General features: G+C 40.3%; 1 protein-coding gene across 21 annotated transcripts in view; it reads right to left on the bottom strand.

Annotated features, from left to right (window-relative positions):
- Nucleotides 1-24,684, bottom strand: part of LOC147343090 (uncharacterized) — a 466,920-nt gene that overhangs the window by 208,643 nt on the left and 233,593 nt on the right. For 3 of the 21 annotated variants that reach the window (XR_015157033.1, XR_015157048.1, XM_086382520.1), the window contains one exon: nt 7,263-7,451. The exons of the other annotated variants lie outside the window; for them this stretch is intronic. The gene's annotated coding sequence lies outside the window, so the exon portion shown is untranslated. Of the gene's footprint in view, nt 1-7,262; nt 7,452-24,684 lie in introns of those variants that run through there. 21 annotated transcript variants of the gene reach the window in all.

Here is a 24,684-nt window from a genome sequence, read left to right as displayed (position 1 = left end):
AGGCAAAGAACATGGGGCTTCTAGGAGCTGGAAAAGATAAGAACTGGTTCTTCCCTAGCATCTCCAGAAGTAACACAGTCCTGCAGACCCATTTTAGACTTTTGATCTCTAGAACTAGAAGAGAATAAATGTGTGTTGCTTTAAACCACTAAACTTGTGGCAATTCGTTACAGCAGAAATAGGAAATTAGGAAAGTCTGGCTGACTTATGAATTGTCTCCTCTATTCCCACAGCCTTTAGACTTCTATTAGCATTACTCCCAGAAATACCTGTTCTTAGAAAACAAGGCCCCATCTTGTATTGTTTAGAATGAGTTTTAATCACACATTTCAGTCAACCTCAGCAGTGTTTGTCTAATGGCCGATCTTGTCCGTGTTAAAGGAATTCCAAGCATAAAGACCCCCTCTTCATGGAAGGCTGCCAGCATAGCACCAAAGGAATATCTGTCAGGGACAAGAACAATCTTTAAGGTGGGACATTCTTAAAATCCCAGTCTGTGACCTATGTTTGCCATGACAGGGATCATAAGACCCACAGTTTTAAGTAGCTTTTTGTTGTGACATATCTTTGTGACATATCTTTGTATCACTCCTCCATCTATCACACTGAGGAAAAGAATTACTTCAGTTTGGCGCCTGGACTAAGAGCATTTGTATCTTTCCAAGCTGGCTAAGGTAAAACCCACTGAGAGAATTAATCTGTAGGTTCCATGAGCCCAGGACCAGGGCCTGTCTTCAACCATCAGTGAGTTCCAGCAACTAGCAAAGCACTTGGCCCAGAGTAGGCACTCAAGCAGTAGATCTCAGTTGAATAAATAAATGAACTAAAAAGTACATAATTTTTGATGGTGATCATTCGCTATGTGAATTTCCTTAAGGAAAATGACATCTGAAGAAAAAGCCAGAGATTGCTGTTGATTTTTACAAGAAATATAGTGGTCTTTAAATGGAAGAAATGCATGTGATTCTTGGTATTACTATAGGAGATATAAGTTTTTTCCTTTACCTTTGTCTTTGTTTTTAAATTTTGCATGTTGAATATGATTTACATGTATAGTCAGAAAAAAAGCTGTCTTTTTTTGTTTGTTTTTTTTGTTTTGTTTTAAGTAGATACTTAGGGAATATGGTTGCTTGGCTAGAGCTGGATGACTTTCCTTGGCCATGGATTTAGCTGTGGAAGGGAGGCATTAAACTCATGAATATAGTTGATTACTGATCCCTAGTTTTCTTACAGAAAAGTGAGACATAGAAACAGCCAGGACCCATGGTTTAGTGTTATGGTCAGAAGCAATGGCTGGAGTCGGACCTTGAGTCCATCCCTTCCTAGTTGTTTGACTATAAACGAGTTACCCAGCTTCTCCCAGCTATGATGTTCCCATCTATAAAATGGGTTAAACATCCCTAGAGGACAGAGGTTAAGTGAGATACATGTTTTAAAGCATTTAGCCCCATGCCTGGCACATTGTAAGTACTCAACAGATGTCAGCTCTTATTACTTTTATTACAACAAATTGAACATTCTTGGTCCTGATGCTGACATTTCCTGCTGATATGCAAACTGGATTTTCAGTGCACATAAATGGAGGGCACTGGGAATTCCTGGTTTTCTTCTCTAGCAATAATTAGAAATGACAGCGATTAGGTGGTTAGAGGACACAATTAACCTCTGACTCTCAGCACTCTTCTCTGTGAGAGAAGCAGATGGAATTTGAAAAGAGGAGTTAACATCCTTCCTTACTCTAAGATGTTATAAGATATATTTTTCATTGGAAACCTTCTTTTGAAAGATAATGACTTTTATAATATTCAATTAAAAAAGTGAACTACAATCTATTTCCTCCTACAATCTATTGTCCCAGGTGAATCTGGAAATATAATAAGAAAGATCCTGGTATCTGGCCAATTGTCTTTGGCTCTCATGTACAATGCGAGAGGTAGAATCTAATTTTTGGTTTCGTTGCTGCTTGAGAAAATGAAATTGTATTTGTCTTGGAAACGGAAGGGAAGACTGGCGTGCTGCAGTCCAAGGGGTCACAAAGAGTTGGACATGACTGAGCCACTGAACTGAACTGGAAATGGACTAGAAGATGAGGAGGGCTTATGTATTGGGAATTCCCTGGTGTCTCAGTGGTAAGGAATTCGCCTGCCAATGCAAGAGACACAGGTTCGATCTCATCCGGAAAGATCCATATGCCATGGAGCCACTAAGCCCAAGCACCACAACTATTGAACCCGTGCTCTAGAGCCTGAGACCCGTGACTGCTGAAGCCCACACACCAGTGCTCCACAACAAGAGAAACCACCGCAATGAGAAGCCTGAACTCCAACTCGCCACAACGAGAGAAGAGCCTGCACAGCAACGAAGACCCAGCACATCCAAAAAAAAAAACAACTCACGTATCATTAGAGTGAGAGCTAACCATTTCAAGGTGAACCATGGCTAACCTTGTGATGCAGAAATTTAAGATTATACCTGACTAAAATGGGTAGGAAACTTTTGTTTTATAGATGACTGTTACATGGCTGCCCAGGGCTACCAATTATGGTGCTACCTCATCTAACTTCTCACTCTGTCCCTTTTCCTCCTCATCAAAACTTACCTGCCCTAAGTTTCATCTCCCCCAGGGCTTTGCTTCTAGTTGCTATGGTAACAGCTAGCTAACCCAAGCCTAATGTGCCCTTCCTGCCTTCTCAAGCAACGGAGACTTCTGGAGACATCTCTTCCTGGAATTGAAATGACACTAATGGAGGGTCTCAAACCTGTGATACCTCTCAAATGACAACATGGAAACAGTCTTCCTTCCTACCTACGTGTACAGCCAACCTGGTACCTTGTTATTCTTGTTCTTCCCTTTTGCTCAGCAGCTATGTCCTATCGGCTGTGATAACAGTGACAGGTTGGCTGTGATCTGTCCTATGGAGGATACCGAGTGCTGGGACTGCCCAGGTGAGAGTCGAATCAAATTAGCCAGTACCTTTTCCTGGACTCTCAATAATGCAGGGTGGAACGACACTGGAGTTAAAACAAAACAAAACAACTTCTGGCAATTTCTCATCTTGTGTCTGATTGGCTTCTTTTACACCCAAGGGAAGTATTGTCAAACCAGCAATCCCCCAGAGCCCTGCTGTCTTGGAGATGCTAAATTTCAAAGGGGAAAACAGCCCTGGGTTGAGGAGGAAGAACACTCTGGATGTGGAATGACTATAAAGTGGAGTAACCTTTGGAAAAATACTGCAACATCTCAATAGTCTTATATGCTAGTATTCTAAGATTTCCCATCTCAGGTGCTCAGATTTCCAACCTCTATCTCCTTCTCCCCAGCTGCATCTGATAGCATGTTAGTGAACCAAAGAGGGTGAATGACTCACATTTAATGTTGTTCATCCCTAGAGGTACTTTAATTTTGACATGCAATAGGAAGGCAGTTTAAAATACAGTAGAATTTAAGTGTAGACGCGGGAAGGGATGGGAGGAATTGAAAATGCAGATGATTCTATAGTCCAATAATGGAGAATGAATCCCATCTGTACTTCTGCCTTTGGGCAAGACACTTAACCTCTTTAAACTTTCATTTTCTTACCCATATTAGGAGATCATAATTATTCCTTTCTCATAGAGGATGTTCAAAATATTAAATTATATTATCCATATAAAGTGTCCAGGGATCAAATAAATGCCTAATAAATGATGGTTCTTGCTATAAATACAGCTATAAGGAAAGGAAATTAAGACTAGTTGTAGAATAATATCTGTTATTTATTTATTCAACAAATGCTTACTGCGTACCTGTCAAACATTTCCATACCCTATTCTAGAATTATATCAATAGATGGGAGAACAGCTATGAACCAGATGGACAAACTCTCTGCCATTACTAAGCCCACATACTAGTGGGGGAAGGCAGAGACTAAACAAATGCATGTATAATCTAAGTTTAGGTACTAGTAAATCCCATGAGGAAAATGAAGCAAAGGAGATAAAGTCATACAGAGAGGGACTATTTTAGACAGGATGGTCAGGGCAGATCTCTCTGAAGAGGAGACATGCAGAGAGCTTTATGTGAAACAGGGAGCGAGTCAGGTAAGGCTCTGTTGGAAAGAAATCAGCAAATCAGTTATGTTTTGTTGGAATATTTGTTTGGGGGGGAATTTCCTGTTATCTCTAGAATTATATCAATAGATGGAAATTTACTTGGCTATGAGTTAAGATTGATCTTGAATCCGAGATTAGGGCTAGATGAAAGAAGGAAGCCAATTGAATTTGCTGTACTCACTGCTTTAACAAGGTTGATTTTGTTCTCCAATTACTTAATCACTTTTTCATTCTTCATAATAGCCTATGTTTTGATTATTACTCTCCGGGAGAGTTGGACTGTGAAGAAAGCTGAGCGCTGAAGAATTGATGCTTTTGAACTGTGGTGTTGGAGAAGACTCTTGAGAGTCCTTTGGACTGCAAGGAGATCCAACCAGTTGATTCTAAAGGAGATCAGCCCTGGGATTTCTTTGCAAGGAATGATGCTAAAGCTGAAACTACAGTACTTTGGCCACCTCATGTGAAGAGTTGACTCATTGGAAAAGACTCTGATGCTGGGAGGGATTGGGGGCAGGAGGAGAAGGGGACGACAGAGGATGAGATGGCCGGATGGCATCACTGACTTGATGGATGTGAAGTTTGAGTGAACTCTGGGAGTTGGTGATGGATAGGGAGGCCTGGCATGCTGCGATTCATGGGGTCGCAAAGAGTTGGACATGACTGAGAGACTGAACTGAATTGAACTGAATGTGGACACTGAGCCTTTTGAATTTTTAGCAACTTGCCTCCCAATAGTAAGGGACTGAAAATGGAATTTCAACAGATGCTGCTAGTTCCAGATAGGTTCTTCTCCCAATAGTACCAGGGCACAGCAAAACTCTGCCCTGAATGCCCTAGAAAGCAGCAGAACCCTCCAGCCCTTATAAAGCCTTTACAAGCCGTTAGCTTTCATATGGTCACCGAGAATATATCCAAAAGCCCTAAGCCAAAAAGTCTTCACTCAGCACAAGCATAGATCGCAGCAGGACTTGAGCCATTTTTTAAAAAGAGTATGGATCCTTCTTGAAAGCAGAAAATGGCCCATTTCTAGATTCACCCAGGGAAGAACCAGAATGGAGGCAATCTATTGCTACAAGATGACATCCTATTGCTACCTTCCAGTGCCAAGGTTTGTGGGCTGAAAGAATTTCACAGAAGAACAGCTGTTTTACTCTGTGGGGAGTTTTCAGAGGAGTCAATGATTTTTGAATGTGCAATTAAGTGGTGGGTTGCCAATATACAGGTCTTTGGTCACTTGCAGTAGGCATAACTATAAAGAATATCATCTTTCTGTTGTATAAATGAATATACCAGGAAGTAATTGTAAAAAGAAGGTTGACTCTTGGGAAAGTTTTCACTTAATTAAGATGCTACCTTTTCCCTAGTGGCTCAGACAGTAAAGCATCTGCCTATAATGCAGGAGACCCTGGTTCAATGCCTGGGTCGGGAACATCTCCTGGAGAAGGAAATGGCAACCCACTCTAGTATTCTTGTCTGGAAAATCCCATGGATGGAGGAGACTCGTAGGTTATAGTCCATGGGGTTGCAAAGAATTGGCCATGACTGAGCAACTTCACTTCACTCACTTTGCTTAAAATATTATACCTACCATTTAATTTTGTCTATTAAATCTACAAGGTAGGTGAGTTCATCCCCGTTGTGAAGCTGGGAAGTCTGAGCCTTGGAAATATTTGCAGAGTTACCTAATTTTAGCCATTTAGCAAGCTTAGATGTGAGCTCATATCTGTCTAGATTTGTCAAAGTCTGTGCTCTTTCAACTAAAGCATCTATCTCTTTTGAAATTTACCTTCAGAATTGGTGGCATATTCTTTCAAATAACCCCACTGGTGTTAGACCATTGCTCAAAGTACATTTAATTTTGGAGAGTAAAGTTCATTTGAAATCAAGACTGAGTGGATGACCACATTGCATGATGTCATTTTTGTTATTTAGACTAAACAATAGAGAAGGACAAGATGACTTCATCTTTGCTTTCCTCTGTCACATGTATTGTGTTTCACACAATGTATTTTTTATTTGAAATTATTTGTTGAAGTATAACACACTGACCTATCCTCAGTCATCTGTGAAAGTGAAAGTTGCTCAGTTGAGTTGAACTCTTTGAGACCTCATGGTCTATACCGTCCATGGAATTGTCCAGGCCAGAATACTGGAGTGGGTAGCTTTTCCCTTCTCCAGGGGATCTTCCCCACCCAGGGATCAAACCTGGGTCTCCCACATTGCAGACCAGCTGAGCCACCAGTGAAGCCCTCTGTTATCTGTACCAAGCATTAACTTGTTGATCACATGTTCTGCTAGAGAGGGGAACCCTGAAAGAATATGATATAGGACAGGCAATTTCTGATGGTAGGATTAAGAAGCAGAAAGGTCAGGTCTCAGTAGATTAGTTCCAGGAAGGGAGGTGGGGAGACTTGGGAAGAAGGATGAAGAAGCTACGCAGAGGAGATGGGGAGGCTGTGGGTGGATGGTGGAGTTGGACCGAGGGTAGAGGTAGCAGTGTAAGAGCAATGAAGACTTGTGTATAGATCAGCCCCCAAAATAGGGCTGGAGGGGAAAGCCCAGAAGGAACAGGGAATCATGCTTTCACAGTCTTAAGAGAGAAAAGCACTCTGGTAGTGAAATATTATAAAATGTTACATAAAATTATACTTCCACAAACCACTTAATGTCTTGGAAGAGGTCATGGTAACCTCATTTGCCTCAGGGAGAGCTAAGTATTTTTCTCACTTGATTCTCCATGGAATTAACTCCAGCTAAAATACAAATCCCTCTGTTTTTTTCTGAGAACCTTAATAATCTCCATGCCTCAAATGTAGTTGTGGCCATTGTGGCGTGATGATCTACCTTTCACCTCAATTCATCACCAATAATCAGTAAGGGGAAGGTAATGAATAAATGTTTGAATATGTTTTAATATATCCAGGTTGGAGAGGCTTCTTTCTCCAGTTATATGTTTAGTGAGAGTAAATAGCTATGTGTTAAATCATGGAATTCTAAAAGCATGCATGTAGGGGTATGTCATTTTACCTTAGGTAGGGGATAATTCTCGGAAGTAGAACTTGAGTAACATAGCCACCCTCATTTGTGCATCTATAAAAAGCAGCTCCAATTTTAGTGAGGCACCTAGAATACGTTATAAAATGTCTGCATATAATTAATTCAAAATACTCTGTCATTAAATCATGTAATGATGCTTTGTGAGCACACATAAGCTTAATTGGGAGTAATGAAACTGAGGAGATTGAGATCCAGAGTGCCATAAATAAAATAACAGTTAGCAGCTCCTGCAGTATAAATTTAGATCATCAAGTAATCTTGCAAACGTCTCAAGGTTTGTTCTGGTTGACAGTCTCTCTCTCCTGTATGAAGACAACAGAAAAATTAAAATAAGTCTCATAAATGGAAGATCTGAAGAGTTTCAGCCCTGTTATTAGCAAGTAGAAGAATTGTATGTCAGCTGACCCAACAGTCAATAAATGTCTTTTGAGACAGCACACACTCAGAGGACCCTTGAGGACCCTTGAGGGTGAGACATTATACTTTAGGGAAAAGAATTTTTCAGGTTCAAGGACAACATGTTTGATCTCAATAATTTCATTTTCCTCATCTATAGAATGGACAGAGTTTATTGATGCTTGGGGCTGGTGCACTGGGATGACCAAGAGGGAGGGTATGGGGAGGGAGGAGGGTTCAGGATGGGGAACACAGGTATACCTGTGGTGGATTCATTTCGATATTTGGCAAAACTAATACAATATTGTAAAGTTTAAAAATAAAATAAAATTTAAAAAAATGAAATAAAAAAGATCAGGGAGTGTCTTGAAACAGTGCTTGGCACATAGAAAGTATTCAATAAATGCTATTGGTTTTCCCATGCCCCCAGCATGGAGTGTCGTACACAGTGTAAGAACATAGATAACTGTTGACGTGACTGAAGTGTGCTCTTGAGATGGGCTTCCTAAGAGGCAGCCTGAATTTTCTGGTTAGACCCTGAAGAAACAAGTGGAACTCAAATCAGATTTAAGACACAATCAGGCTAATGGCAAGAAAGACACTGAAGAAACATCACAGGGTGACAGTGATAGGAGTCAGCTCCTGTTCTTCCATGCTGGGATTGCAAAGCTGAGGGAAGAAAGGCAGATGTGTGTCATTTATTCTGCCATTGATCTTCCGGCTCATGTAGTCATTACTAAGGAACCACAGGCATCTGTCCTCTCCACCCTGATGGGTCCTAGGACTCCTGAATACAGTGTTTGTGCAGCCACTCATGGACAGTTAGTAGTGGTACTTGTGATAAAGCCTATCTGCTATTCCAGCTATTCCAGAATGCGCAGCGCACTGCCCAACTGACTCAATCAGTTGAATCTGAAAAGGAGAACAGCTCCTATTCTTCTGTACCCTTTCTTAATCCCTCTTAAAGCAAGAGGAAAGAGCGCTGTTTCTTTCTCTTTGTAGACTGACTTTTTAGCCTGGAGGTGATTCCTTATATCTGATATTTGGATATCGCTTTAGAGTTTATATAATATTTTAAAATGCACTAACCCTGATAACGACCAAGGCTGATAAGTACATTACATAGTATTACTCTTAGTGTATATCGGAGAAAATCAAGGCTTCGAGAGGTTAATGAATTTATCTAGGATGACAGAATCAGTAAGTGGTATATAATACTGGGATATCCAATTCCCAAATCTGGTAATTATTTAGAGACAATGTTACCACTAATATCAGAGAGAAGATTATAGATGATCAGGGCACATGAATTCTTTAAAGAGAGGATAAGATTTGGAATTGACAAGACACAGCAGGATGCCTTCTAGGCAAGGTAACATGAGCAGAGGCATAGAAGTTCACCTTTGCTGGCATGGCTAGTATGGGAGGTCATATAGGGATGCTGAGGAGTGTTAGGAGGTGAGTGGACAGGGAGGCTATATCCCCGAGGGAAATGCAAGGCCAAGCATGCTGCATCACTTGGATTAGTGAGCTATCATCTATGACTTTATGTAAATCCATTTGGAATCTATTTATATTTTCAGTTTGGCAAATATGGTCACCATTCTAAATTTCCTTGCCTTGATCCTGAAATAATATCTTTTAAGAAAGGCAGAAAGGAGAAATCTGATGATCTTTAGTTGGCAAACATGTCACATCTGTCTGTATCTTTTCCCTAGAGACTTTTAAAATTGCTGGACCTTGGGGCTATTGTTCTTTCTGGAAAATCAGAATACTGGGTAAAACTTAATATACAAAAATCAATAAGGTTCAAGTATACAAATCTCAGCAAGTTAAATTTTATAAGGGAAGAAAAGATCTCTTTCAAAATATCAAAAAAGGAAAAGAACCCAAATCCATTAAAGAGCTAAAAACTAGGTGTAAATAAGAAATGTGTGAGATTTACATGGAGAACATTTTTAAATGTTAAAGAAGGATACAAAATATGACTTGAATGAATGAAAATATATACCTTGTTTTTGCACAGATTCATCATAAATCTATCAATTTCCTTTAACTTAACATATACATTTAATGTAATTCATGATCAAAATACTCTCAGGATTTAAGATAGATAAGCTGATGCTAAGTTCCTCTGTAAAAACCCGAAAGCAATAGTCACCAGGATAAATTATGAAATAGAAGAGTAATGAGTTAGGCCCAGTTCTATAAGATGTAAATTATAAAGACAGTAATTAAAATAGAATAATTAATGGGCTAATATATAGTCTGGAAATAGATATATTTTTAGTATATATTTTTATATTTGTATATATTTAGTATATGATATATATTTATATATATATATAAATATATATATATTTAGTATATGATAAATGTGGCATTGCTTATCAGTGGGAAGAGATTTCTCAGTAAACATTCAAAAGTACAAAAAGAAATCAGAAATACTAGAAGAATGCTCAACATCACTATTAGGAAAATGCAAATCAAAACTACAATGAGGTACCACCTCACACCAGTCAGGATGGTCATCACTAAAACTCTACAAATAACAAATTCTGGAGAGATATGGAGAAGAGGGAAACCTCACATACTACTGATGGGAATGTAATTTGGTGCAGCTACTGTGGAAAACTGCATGGAGGTTCCTCAGAAAACTAAAAACAGAATTACCATTTGATCCAGAAATCCCACTGGGTATATGGGCATATATCCAGACAAAACTCTAATCTAAAAAGATACCTGCATCCCTATTCTTAGCAGCACTATTCACAATAGCTAAGACATGGAAACAACCTAACTTATTCATTGACAGATGAATGGATAAAGAAGACATGGTATATACACACACACATATATATGTATGTATGTATATACACCAGAGAAGGCAATGGCACCCTACTCCAGTACTCTTGCCTGGAAAATCCCATGGATGGAGGAGCCTGGTGGGCTACAGTCCATGGGGTCACAAAGAGTCAGACACAACTGAGCAACTTCACTTTCCCTTTTCACTTTCATGCATTGGAGAAGGAAATGGCAACCCACTCCAGTGTTCTTGCCTGGAGAATCCCAGGGACGGGGGAGCCTGGTGGGCTGCCATCTATGGGGTCGCACAGAGTCGGACACGACTGACGCGACTTAGCAGCAGCAGCACGTATATACACACATACATACACACACATATATATGTACACAAACATACACACACACACAGCGGAATACTACTCAGTTATAAAAAAGAATGAAATAATGTCATTTGTAGCAACATGGATGCAACTAGAGACTATCATACTAAGTGAAGTAAGTCAGACAAAGACAAATACCATATAATATCACTTATATGTAGACTCTAAAACAGGACACAAATTAGCCTCTCTATGAAACAGAAACAGAATCATGGACATAGAAAACAGACTTGTGGATGCCAGGGCGAGATGATTGGGAGAGGGATGAGGTGGCAGACTGGGGATGGCAGAAGCAAGCTACTTTATATAGAATGAATAAACAACAAGGTCCTACTGTATAGCACAGAGAACTATATTAAGTATCTTATAATAAACCATAATGGAAAAGAATGTTTAAAAAAGAACACATATGTATGTATAACTGAATCACTTCGCTGTACAGCAGAAAGTAACACAACATGTAAATCAATAATACTTCAATAAAAAAATAACAGTACTAGAAGGAAAAAGTGTGTGTATATATATATATATATACACAAACAATACATATAAAATTTATAAAATATAGTCTCCATATAAATTATTATATATAATATGTATTAGTATATATGGTAGATATATAATATCAAGTATTTATATATATATATATATAAAAGTAAGTATATATACTTGCAGAGAGGAGTAGGCTTTGTTAGGTATGAAACAAAAATCCAGAAATCATAAAAACTATCAATATATATATAGAAATAAATCTTAATCCACAAGAAACAAAGAGCACAATAGTGCTAAACGACCATCTAAAAAAAGTATTTGTATCATATCCCAGATATATTTTCCTAATTTATTAAGTCAATGTGAGAGTACACTAAAAATTCAACAGAAAAACTGGAAAAGATGAAAAAACAATTCATTAGGAAAACAGTTGTTAAATATTTAGAAAGATGTCCAATCTCACTGATCGTGAAAGAAAGGCAAGTCAAAACTGCAGTGATATTTCCTTTTCCCCCATCAGAATGGCAATGGTATTGTCTGTTAGTGCACTGCACGAGTGAAGCTATGGAGAGTCATCCACATCAGATATCAGTGGTGGGACAGGGACCGGGACAATCCTGCGAACAGGAATCTGCAATATCTTTCAAAACTACAAATGCATGTTCCTTTTATCTTAGAAATTCCACTTCTAAAAACGTGTCCTACAAGTATACTAGCACATACATACAGAGTATGTAGAAACGTATTCACTCCATGGTAGTTTATAAAAGAGACTGAAACAACCTAAGTGTCTGTCAGTATCTGTTGTTCAGTTGCTCAGTTGTGTCTGACTCTTGGCGACCCCATGGACTGCAGCATGCCCGTCTTCCCTGTCCTTCACCACCTCCCGGAGTATGCCGAAACTCATGTCCATTGGGCTGATGATGCCATCCAACCATCTCATCCTCTGTCGTCCCCTTCTCCTCCTGCCTTCAATCTTTCCCAGCATCAGGGTCCTTTCCAATGAGTTGGTTGTTCGCATCAGGTGGCCAAAATATTGGAACTTCAGTTTCAGAATCAGTCCTTGCAATGAATATTCAGGGTTGATTTCCTTTAGGATTGACTGGTTTGATTTCCTTGCTGTCCAAGGGACTCTCAAGAGTTTTCCCAGGACCACAGTTCAGAAGCATCAATTCTTTCTGTCACTATGGTGCTGGTTAATTAAACTTGGTGGATGCATATAATTAAATAATAATAATTTAATAATAATAAAATTTAAAATAATAAATAATTTAATAAAATTTAAAATAATTTAAATTTAAAAATTTAAATTTTAAAATAATAAAATTTAAAAGTAAATTTAAAAGTAATGAGTTTTAAATATTAGCTCTCCTTGACCACTGCACAACTTCAAGGTCTTGTCTCTTTTTGGCAAAATCTCAAAAAGTTATCAGGAAGATGGGAGGCACTATGAGTGGTAACATCTCTCTTCAGTTAAATTCATTATAATAAAGAATAACTCATTAGAAGTATAATTCATTAAATTTTAGACATGCAGAGTGCATAAACTGTGCCTGCCCTTTACTGGACATCCCTGTGAATGAAAAGGAGAGAATGGAAAAGATGTATATTGTAGTCAGGAATATTCCTGGAAAACCCTTAAGGAGACATAAATGGAAAATCCCTAGGTCCAGTTGTATAAGAGGTTGTATAACTGGCAACACAGACAGATCAAGAGACATGGCCTCAATATGTCAGAGCAAAATGTCAGGACCAGGACTCCAGAAGTCAGGTATAGGAGCCATGGCTTGCTGGAAGCACAGTGCTTGCCTTCCTGTTGGCCTAAGATATTTTCAGGTGCTGATGTGGATGGGAGGATGGGCAATGGGTAAATGTCTGAGAGGCCTTTGCAGAGAGCATCTCAGCCTCGGTTGATTCCTCACCCCTCAGCAGCTGTCCACCATCCCCAAGCTGGGAGCATTCCTGTGAAGAACAGGAGGACACTGTGGACTGACATCTATGCAAACATATCCCCCGATTACCCCAATGGGTCTCAGTCTCAACCCTGCTTCCTCCTTACCAGGGGAATCACTTGGGTTGCTAATCAAAACTAACCAGTGCCTAGGTTCCCCTTCAATCTTTTAGATTGAAGGCAAATGCAAAAGGCTATGGCAGAGGATAAGATGGTTGGATAGCATCACCGACTCAACAGACATGAACTTGGGCAAACTCTGGGTGATAGTGAGGGACAGAGAGGCCTGGTAGGCTGCAGACCATGGAGTCGCAAGGGTTAGACATAACTCAGCGACTGAGCAACAACAGCAAAGACTTCCCTACCAGAGGTTCTGATTTAAGTGGTCTAGGGTGAGGCCAGGCACTGATATTCATTTGTTAAATGTTCCCCAGGTCAATTCTGAACTGGGTGTTTCCCAGGTGGTTCTATAAGGTCTGAAAATCTTGGGACTGTGCTCTTATATATTTCTTCTATGCTCAGTAATGCTTGTTGTGGAAATGTTTAATGTTTGTGACTTTCACTTCTGTTATTCCCCAGACTCATTTGGGTCTCTTACCAGGCTTAAGAGAAAGAGGCAAACAGAAAAGGGAAAGAATCACTGAAAAGAAAAACTGGACAAAGAAATTCAAAAGAAAAAGGGAGTGAAAGGGAAACATTGAGTCACTCCAAATTCACTCCAGAATCTCTGAGCACAGAACCTAAACTTCTTCAGAAGTTTATAAACTTCTGATTTTTATACATATTTCAAGTTTGGGAAACCTCAGATCCATTAGGAGACCCATTTAAAGTAAAAATTCAATAAGAGAGCAGATAGGGATCACGTGGTAATTGGTGAAGGCCGATGGAACAGAGGATTCGATTATCAAGTAGGCTTGGACTAAGCAGAGGAACTTACATAGGCTGCCTGCATTTTGCCTGAACAACCCCATGAGATTGTGGAGCCTCACGTGAAAACTGAAACCTAACTACATCCATTTTTCAGTGGCAAACCTAGGTGAGTCAGGCACACCAGTCATTAGATTTAGGGCCCATTCTAACCCACTACGACTTCACTTTGATTTTATTGCATCAACAAAGGCCCTCTTCCCAGATAAGGTCACATTCACAGGTCCCAGGGTTATCACTTCAACATATCTCTTTTGGGAACGCAATTCAACGCTCCGCAGATACCTTGTGCTAAGCTGTCTTCCATTTTGCTTAAAGCAATTTTACCCACGAGATCAGCAGTGGCCACACTTTTGAGATCCATTTTTCCTACCTCTTCACTTCCAGACCTACAAATTATTCTTTCTAGAGTTTGTACTTCCACTTTGTGAAAGACTAGCTGAGAAACAAGGGATGGTGACACCTCATCACTTTCTCCATCACCAGACTGATATGCATTAAGTTACACTGACAAGACAGATGCCCTGGGAGCAAATGGCCAGTGTGTAGGGGGAAAAAAAAAAAAAAGAGTGCAATTGAAGTACACATGAAGACAGCTCATTTTAGAGCTGTTTTTCCTGCCCACACATTGGAATACTTATTTGACCACAAGAAGTTATTTAGCTTTACAGAGCTATACAGCCATCACTTTTTTTTCTATCCCCAGTACCTGAATGCCAATTTGAGAAAGCCCAGAATTCCAGAGAAGAGGTTAAGTGGCCCTTTGAAATTTCTTGGGAACATTTTAATTTGTCATTTTTCTGTTAAAAGAATTGTTGTCAGAAAATTTCCTAAAATCCAGTTCCAACCCAACTGCTTTTAAGTCCATTGTTAAGAACTCAAAACAAAGAAACATCTTTGCTATTTGGTCTGACTAGGAGCAGACTGAGTTCTTACTCAAAGAGCTTTTATTCCCACTGGGATTTGTAGGCATGACACATTTTAAGTGGACAACTCTAATTTCAAGACGTTAGTGAAGACAGCCTTTTAGGTTCAGGTTGCCAGGACCTAGGATCAAGATGACAGACATAAAGATATATAGAGGAGAGAAGTAGAGCTAATATGGAGAAAGGGAAATGAGGAGCCCACAGATATAAAAATCAGAAGGAAGGTTATGGCGCTGTATGGGAACAGGGAAAATACACAACTAAATACTCTCAGTTATGCCTATATGACTCACATGGAATGATTAAACTCAAAAGTTTTAGACTGCAACTGTTGGCATGACTTTTTAATAACTGGGGGTTTCCTACATACTGAGATGTAAGAGGTCCTAAGTAAATGTCTTCAAGGCAAGAGGAGAAGGGGACGACAGAGGATGAGATGGTTGGATGGCATCACCGACTCGATGGACATGAGTTTGAGAGAACTCCGGGAGTTGGTGATGGACAGGGAGGCCTGAGGTGCTGTGGTCCATGGGGTTGAAGAGTCGGATACGACTGGGAGACCGAACTGAACTGAAAGAAAAAGTCATCCCCTAATTTTTTCCACTAGGGCTCCACAAAATTCTCACAGACTACACTTCTTGCAGAAAGGCAAGGCGTCCCAGTTACGAGATCAAAAGCTACCAGGAAATGCTGCAGACTATATGGTCGCTCTCCAAGCCATTCAGCACCACCGTCCTCATCGCTCTTCTGCCCCCTGTTGGAAATCTCGCGGAGGGCCGTGAGGAGCGGCACTGCCCTCACACTTGATCTACTGCCCAGTTTTACCCATCCATGTTTCAAGGAAATGGATAGAAACTTCTTTTACACAAGACAGTTCCTGAGTTAGAGCACTGAAGTCACCAGCTAACTTAACAGAAAACATTCAAGTCTTGGCGATCTTTAATACGTTAGTATAAATTCAGAAGCGACCTGACACAGAAGCAAGTGGATATAGACCTGGACCGGAAAGGCCTGAAGTTAAACCTCAGCTTTTCATGTCATGGCGATAACAATCTGAGGCAAGTGACATAATGAAACTTGCTTTCTTCATCTGTAAAATATTTATATCGTAGCATTGTTCTGAGGATGGGGTGACACGTGAGGCTGTGCCTGGAGCATAGTATGGAGGTAATAACCGTTTACCTAATAAATAGATCATTACTTTACATTTTTCAAAAGACTTTTATAAAAATATATAATTTTATATTTATAGAATAAAATCCACTTATTCTTCTAATTTTCCAATGAGATGGACAGGGTAATGAGGGTAGACCCAAGATTAGAACCCAGGACTTTTGACTTCCCAGTAGATCTGGTGTTTCCCAATAATGCAAATGTAACAGGAATAATGGAATGGCACATCCATCTTACTTAATTAACTAGAAAATTAAAGGGTTAGATTGAAATAGAGGGCAGATGGACTTGCTATTTGAATAATACATTCAGCTGTCTCTCCTTATTTGGTAAACACAATCATTTGCTCCCATGTATTGGTCTGTGTCTTATCACTGTTCAATTTGGGAAGCTCACTTCAGGAGCTTAGCACAGCATGATTTCCCTATATAAGTCTCGAGAGGCCATGTGAAGAATCTAAGTGGTATAGCTTTAAGACCGCACTCTCAGGCTCCTCTGGGGCAGTGGACATGATGACTGATTGAATCATTGCCAGCTCATCTGTATCAAGTTGCAGGTTTTCTCAAATTCCAAGATGGACTTTTTTTTCCCCCTGCAGTTACTGAGCATTTGGAACAGTTCCTATAAAGGGATGCCAGTCTTCTTCCTCAATTCAGAGAGGCACACTCAACTGGCTTCAACCTGAATTGCTGTCTCTGTTAGACATGGTTATTCTCTTCCAATGCCAGGGTGAGCAGCTAGGAACAGTACTGCTCTATTTGGGGTATCTGATAAGTGAGAAGTGTGCCTGTCTTAAGGGAAGTTCTTATCTATCTTAAAATTGAAAGACTTTATATGAATTCATGTTAGCATACAGGCATTAACTAATCTGCCTATGAGTCCAGCTTCTGGAATATTTAATTAATCAGAAATGAGGATTTATCAGGTAATTACATAGTAGCATCTCAAAAAAAAAGTGTACTTTTAAATTTCTGGCGGTATTTTTACTTTAAAGGCCATTTAGCAAAAATTTTCAACATAAACTTTTGTTGTTCTCTTTGAAACGGCTCTAAATAGGGCTGGAAGTGTTTAACTTGTTTCAAATATGCTAATTTGAACCTCAGGCAGCTGCAGTGGATATTAATATGAACACAATGGCTGACAATTTGACCACAGCCTCTAGTTTTCATTTACTGCTTTCATACTAAATGTCCCTTTTGTGCACAGGGTGTAAAAACCATGGTCAGATGACTGAACTGGGAGACATGCCTGTAGACTGACCAGTGTCTGAGAGCCTTTTCTTCTTTTGAAGAAAGTGATACCCTTTAACTAGGGAAACTGGTAGATCTTATGCTAGATTATAAATCTTTAACACATTATCAGCTTTTTCACAGTGCAGGGAAAACTCAAGGAGAAGAAACCTCTTAATAAAATTAGTGAGGAGTGATATGTTCTTAATACATATTTACTCCAAATTGGCCCATAAAAAACATCATGGGACATTGGCCTAGTGTTAGGACAAATGAATTTTGGGTCATTCATCTGAAATGTGATTTAGAGGTAAACATTTTGAATCAGTTATATTTTGCCTGCTTATTCTTTGTAACTGTCAAATAGATAATGCTATCTAAATGAAAAAACTAAAAACATCCATAGGAAAATATCTAATGACATGTATTTTCTTTTCATAGTTGAGTTTTATGAGCCTGAGCCAGATGGATGTGTATTTGTATGTGGTCTGTGGGTTTTTGCTGCAGAGCACCATTTTGCTTGGCTGAACTTTGTTCTCTAAGTGCACAAAGGCTTAAATCATCCTGTGGGCGTCTCTGCATGTGTCACATTCACCAGACAACTTGTCTAACTCTGTGAATGTGTTTCTTTTGAGGGTCTCAACCGAGCCATTGTTTAATAAAAGCAAAGAACCAGCTATATACTGAAAGATGTACAACTTCATATCTCCGACACAGGCTGAGCAAAAGGCAAAATTATAAAATATAAACGTTTATTCTATACTGTATGATTTTAAAATTTAAACTGAATATTTTAAAATGTTAGTACAAAGAGATTTGTTAATTAGGAAACACACCTTACATCAAGCAGCCGGTCTTCTCAGCCAGAAGATAATTAGTATAAGGCCAGAGAACGTGCTTTTTTCACTGTGTCTAGTTTGGTGTCTGTCACATGAGTGAATGAATAAATGGATGCTCACAGGACTTGAATATTCATACAGGACTTGAATATAAGTTGTTTAATCCTCACTACCAACATGCAGTGTAGGTGTTCTTGTTTTACAAATAAAGAACTTAAAGTGCAGGTTGCAATGATTTGTTGAATGTTATCCAGCTAAGAAGAGCAGAGATAAAACTTGAATCCTAACTTTTCATTTCTAAGTCTAGGCAATTTCTAAGTTCACATAATGTCAAATCTCTGTCTTAGAATTTACTTCTCCTCCCACGTTGATCTTTTTCTAGAGCATTCTTTATCCTTTACATGTCAGGAGTCTTTCTGTGAAGGACCAGAGAGTAAATATTTAGAGTTTTGTGGGCCACATGATTTCCATTACACAGTTCCTCAATTCTGCCATTGTATTAATAGCACAAAATCAGGCACAGGCCATACATATCAACAAATGAACATGTATGTGTTTCAGTAAAAGTTAATTTATAAAACACGATGGGCCAGATTTGGCACATGGGCTATAATTTGTGATTTCCTGATAGAACATAGGACCATTCCTGGAGAATATCAGAGGATCTAAGTCCTAGTCCAGGCTATACTGTAAGAAATGGAAATAGTAAGACAATAAAAATAACATCAGGGACTTGTTGTCAAGATTGCACTTCCACTGAAGGGGGTACAGGTTCAATTCCGGATCAGAGAACGAAGGCTGCAATGCTGGAACCCTGGCTGCAGGTGTGTGACTACATGGCAAATTGAGAATTCTGAACAGGCTTGACTGATTTCTCAATGAAATAATGGTCAATTCAGAGAGTTTCCCTTAACACAGGCAAAATGTGCAGGTAAAATTCCAGAATTACAAGAACCAAGTAATTTTCTCTTGATTTTCTTTGTTGCCTGCTTCTGAAATCCCATATGCAAGGTAACATCCTGGGACCTTAGAATCTTCAGGTCACTTTCCTCATTGCTGAGACAGACCAAAGCAGCAAAAAGCATATGGTACCACGAGAAGATGGAGAAAATGGAAAAAAGGTAAAGAGAAAAAGATAAGCAAAATACTGCGTTTGATTAGCTGACAGAAAGAAACTGGGGGAAGGATGAGTAGAAGTTGCTCAGTGGGTACAGAGCTGCACTTTCACAAGATAAAAAAAAGTTGTAGAGCCCTGTTGCACAACTAGGTGAATATACTCACTACTACTGGATTATTTACTTCAAAACTGTTAGCTTCAAATGGTTAAAATTTAATGTTACATTTTTTAACCATAATTAAAATTTTTTAAAAGGAAAAAAGTCATTCAAAATCCAGCTCCATGACTGTGTGAATCTGAGAATACCTGCTGCTGCCGCTAAGTTGCTTCAGAGGTGTCCGACTCTGTGCAACCCCATAGACGGCAGCCCACCAGGCTCCCCCATCCCTGGGATTCTCCAGGCAAAACACTGGAGTGGGTTGCCATTTCCTTCTCCAATGCATGAAAGTGAAATGTGAAAGTGAAGTCGCGCAGTCGTGTCCAACTCCTAGCAACCCCATGGACTGCAGGCTACCAGGTGCCTTCGTCCATGGGATTTTCCAAGCAAGAGTATTGGAGTGGGGTGCCATTGCCTTCTCCTGAGAATACCTAGGAGCCTTGTTTTCTTCATTATCAGTTCATGGTTAGGGTTCTAATCTCATTAAATTGATGAGGTTAAATGAGATAAAGTACATAAATTGCCAAGTACAGTACTTCACACCAGTATAATTTCAATAAAAGCTAGTGTTCCTCTCCCACTTCTATCACTTTCCTCTAGCAATTCCTCTCCTCATTGCTTTAGTATCAGATCTTATCTTCCTGTGGAATATTTTTCCACAGAGGTTAAAAAAAATTACTGCCCGTTTAATTTAGCTTGCTTCTCCTGTCCCTCATTAGTTGGTATGCGTACATGTTGTGGTCTGCTGCTAAGTCGCTTCAGTCGTGTCCGACTCTGTGCGACCCCATAGATGGCAGCCCACCAGGCTCTGCCATCCCTGGGATTCTCCAGGCAAAACACTGGAGTGGGTTGCCATTTCCTTCTCCAATGCATGAAAGTGAAAAGTGAAAGTGAAGTCGCGCAGTTGTGTCCGACTCCTAGAGAACCCATGGACTGCAGGCTACCAGGTTCCTCCATCCATGGGATTTTCCAGGCAAGAGTACTGGAGTGGCTTGCCATTGCCTTCTCCGATGTTGTGGTCTACCTAGAGAATAATAAATAAACAGTTACTGTTATTCAGCATTAACTCTTTTGTGTGTTTATGTGTGTCCTGTCTAAAAAAAATCATAAGCCAAAAGACACTAAATTGTTTCCCTCATACTGTTCCTCTCCCATTCAGCTCTGTCTTAATTCATCCAGGCTGTTGTAACAGAATACCATAGACTGGGTAGTTTAAAAAAGGGAAATTTATTTCTCATAGTTCTGGAAGCTAGATGCCTGAGATCAAGAAGCCAGCATGGTTGAGTTGAGGAGGGAACCATCTTCCCGGTAAACTCACATGTTGAGGGATTGGGGGAGCTCAGGTCTCTTCATTCTCTGATTAGGGCGCTAACCACATCATGGGACTCCACCTGCATGCCTCATCCAAACCTCATTTCCTCCCAATGGCACCACGCCCAAATCCCATCACACTGGGGATTGTGGCCACAACCTAATTTAGCATTAACTCTAGAGGCTATTAAATTGCAAAGTATGAACTCAAGGAATGTGGAATAAAATGAGGCAGACAAGCATTTCCTGAGGGTCCCAAGGAAGAATATGGATTGTTGAACAGCAGTAAATCTCCTGGCATGTCTCCAGGCATGACAAGATTCAGGGAAGCTAAATAGAGAATGTGAATCAGGAAATGTGATGCTAATGGATTGCCAGATGTCCTTTCAAGGACAGCGGTGGAAGCTGCGGACCAAGTAGGCAAGAGCTATCAGCAGTGTTTACTAAGAATTTATAGTTTACTTGATGCTTTCTAGAGACAAGGTAATTTACCTTGGTCTCCTTCCCAATAGTCTCAAACTTGGTTTGACATTGTCTGTTCCACTGTAGAGACATGCATGACACAGTTCTACAAAAACTATTTTTTTCAGTGGCCCTTGGCTTTTTGCACAAATCTGTACCTAGCACCTACTTTGGGCATAGCCTCCACGTGTTGGGTGTGGAGAGGAACAGTGAGAGAATGCCAAGAGTCCCCTTATGGTTTCCTGGCTGAAGAGGCAAGAATGGAAGTGTGTGAGCATACACAAACACACATGCGCATGTATCAGCCCAGTGCAGAGCAGGTACATTCGTGATTACAAAACCCAGAACCTTAGACAGTCAACGCTTCAGAGTTTTATGGAAGTGAGAAATCAGGGTAAGGTGCGTTAGTGTTACTCAAATTTTAAGGTGCAATCAAATCTCCCTAGGATTTGTTAGAATACAGATTCTAATTTGGCAGGTCTGGGGCGGGACCCAAGATTCTGCATTTCTAACAGGCTTCTTTATTTATGTGTTTGTCCACTTTGTTTATTTATGCATTTGTTCATTACTGAATCTGCCACGCACTACGCATTGTGCTATAAACCAGACATGGAATAATGACTAAAATACAGCCCATCCCTCAAGAAGAGGACAGGTAAAGCCAAGATTATAACTTCATGATTAACAGAACTATTCTCAAGCTTCTTTCTGAACCGACAGGTATAGAATGCAGGCTGACTTATGAGGGATGGATAAGAGCTTCCTTGATAAAAGGTTGCTGTGGAGAGTAAAGGGATGGGGCAATTCCATCTGGGCCGGAGAAACAGGATGTGTGAAGACCTGGAAGTGTTCAACAGCATCCTTATGGTAGTTTTCAGTTTTAGACTTGGTCAGAGCACAGGCTCTGGGCAGAGGTGCAGAGGGAAAAAGAACTGAACAGTGGTCAGGGGCCAGGTCCGGGGAGCCTTGTGTGCTAATAAGCAAAGATGTTGACACAATAACATCCCGAAAGCTAAGGTGAGGTGAGGAAGGGAACACAAAGATCAGAGGCCCCTGTCTAAGTGTGTGTCTTCCAACTGGCTCTGTCACATGCAGAGGACCATGGTGACTTCTCTCTAGGACTTTGGCCCTAGTTTATCTTATTTGATTTGGTGCCTCCTCCCCACCCCACCCAAACATGTGAGGCTCTGCCCTTCCAATGATTTTCTTTGAAAGAGGATGTAACGCCCAGAGTGGGGCCTCTCAGAGGTTAAGAGAAGCTGCAACCACTTCCAATATTTGAATTTTCTGATTTATTTAAAAACCAAAATAAGATGACAAAGTTTACAATGTATTTTAAATATTCCCTTGAATAATTAAAATCCTTACCATAACAAGCAGACCATGAGTATATGCTATTTTACAGATAATTATAGTTTTATAAACATTAAAATACATTAGAAGCAGAATGGGGCATAAGATTAAAGCCTACTTTCAATTCTATATCTCTGTGGTTATGTATAGAACCAGATTTATAGGCAAAAAGTGAACATATGAGGATTTTTGTAAATGTAAGACTAGGACAAGCTGCCACCCTGTCCCTGCCCTTCCTTGCCCTCCACCCTAATAGGCCCTGATTCAGGAGCTTTGAAAAATTCTATTTTCTTATTTAATTATTGGAGGAACAAAGCATTAGACTTCACAGGGGCAAGCAGCACACTGACTGAAGGGTATGCAAGGTCAATGACCAAACAGCAGAGACCTTCAAGAGCCACCTTGAGGGCCAATAAAAGAACCCACTGTGTTGCTCTAACCTAATGCCAACATGGGCGCTTTCAGCAAAATGACAAAAACCACTGAAGAGGAAACAGGCATGTCATCGTGTGAAAGACAGACTAGCGGGCCCTCTATCATCACCCCTCGTTTTATTTTTTTAGCTTAGTGGAAGACTACCTGATCTGAAGAGACAGGTTTATTTTGGAGACAGTGGAACACAAATGAATGCACAAACAAGAGGCATATCTGGCAGCATACGAAACAGTCTGCTGTTTAAAACAATGACACAAACCAAATTTAGCTCCTATTCCCCGAACCAGCTGAAAAAGCAGCAATGGCACGTGCCCAACAAGCCGCATCCAGCATGCTGGCCCATCTCTGTGGTACATTTGCTGGCCCCGTATTTGCAGGAACTGTTCTTGTGCTTTAACTTTTTTTTTCCTCAGAAAAATAAAACAAGATCTTGATTCCTACAGAGTCCTATCAGAGAGCTTATTGAGACAAACAGCTGCATTGTGAGTTACAAAGAGCAGAGGGGATTCCAACAAGAAAAAAATCAAGCTATTGTTTGGTCAGTTTGATAAATTAACAGTGTCCAGCCTAGGCAAAGATCTGACTGTCCAGAGTTCATTCTGGAGTGACATTTTATGGTTTCGTCTTTTAGAAGCCATGTGAGTCGGCAAGCATAAAGCTGACAGGACCTGCAGCCTCTAGAGAGAACATGCCGTCCCTCTCATTTATTTGAGAGAACGCTGCCTGGCTCGGAGGCCTGCAGAGTGCTGTGCCAGGGCCTTTTGCTTGGGCCACAAGGGCTTGATGCAGTCTGGTGGGCAGCACAGACAGCATTCAAATGAGAAAGGATTCTGCTTTGCAGAGACAAAGCAGCCAGAGCTTTGGACACTGGACCTGGAGGATTCACCATTCACTGCCCTCCCCCGTGTAGCAAGAGGATTTCTGGCATGGCCAAGAACTTAAGCTTTTCCCCTGAGAATTCTGAACTTTTGTTTTTGGCATTATGTTTTCAGGGCCTGACAAGGCTGTAATGATCAAAGTAGATTAAAAATGGATCACTTTGATCCATCTGTGATTAAATGCCCTGTACAGAGGAGCCTGGCAGGCTACAGGCCATAGGGTTGCAAAGAGTCAGATACGACTGAGTAATGCACTCTCTCTCTCTCTCTCTCTCTCTCACACACACACACACACACACACACACACACTACAGTCCACAAGGTTGCAAAGAGTCAGATACAACTGAGTGACTCACACACACACACACACACACACACACGCACGGCATTACAGAGACCAGTGTCTTGTCTGGTGCCAGAGGATGAAGACAAGTGTGGGAACCATGGCTAAAATGGGAACAGAGAGATTTGTAGGCTATGGAGATGTCAGAGCAGAAGGGGCTTCAGAGATGATCCAGCCAGGTGCCCTTGTTTATGCACGTGAGACAGTAGAGGGAGGCCTTGAGTGATTTGCTTAGGGTCACACATTGATATGTTGTTGGGTTAGAGTTTTTACAACAAGTAGAACTTCTGGTTCATGGGAGAGGGGCAGATTTACTGCAAAAGTGGCTCCACTTCTTCCCCTCTCTGTATCCCTCTCAGTA

This window comes from Bos grunniens, chromosome 28 (assembly GCF_055505025.1).
Source record: "Bos grunniens cultivar Pamir isolate PY7600 chromosome 28, Bosgru_T2T1.0, whole genome shotgun sequence".
NCBI lineage: Eukaryota > Metazoa > Chordata > Mammalia > Artiodactyla > Bovidae > Bos > Bos grunniens.
Note: the sequence above shows the minus strand (reverse complement) of the source record. Positions and strands in the feature narration are given on the sequence as shown.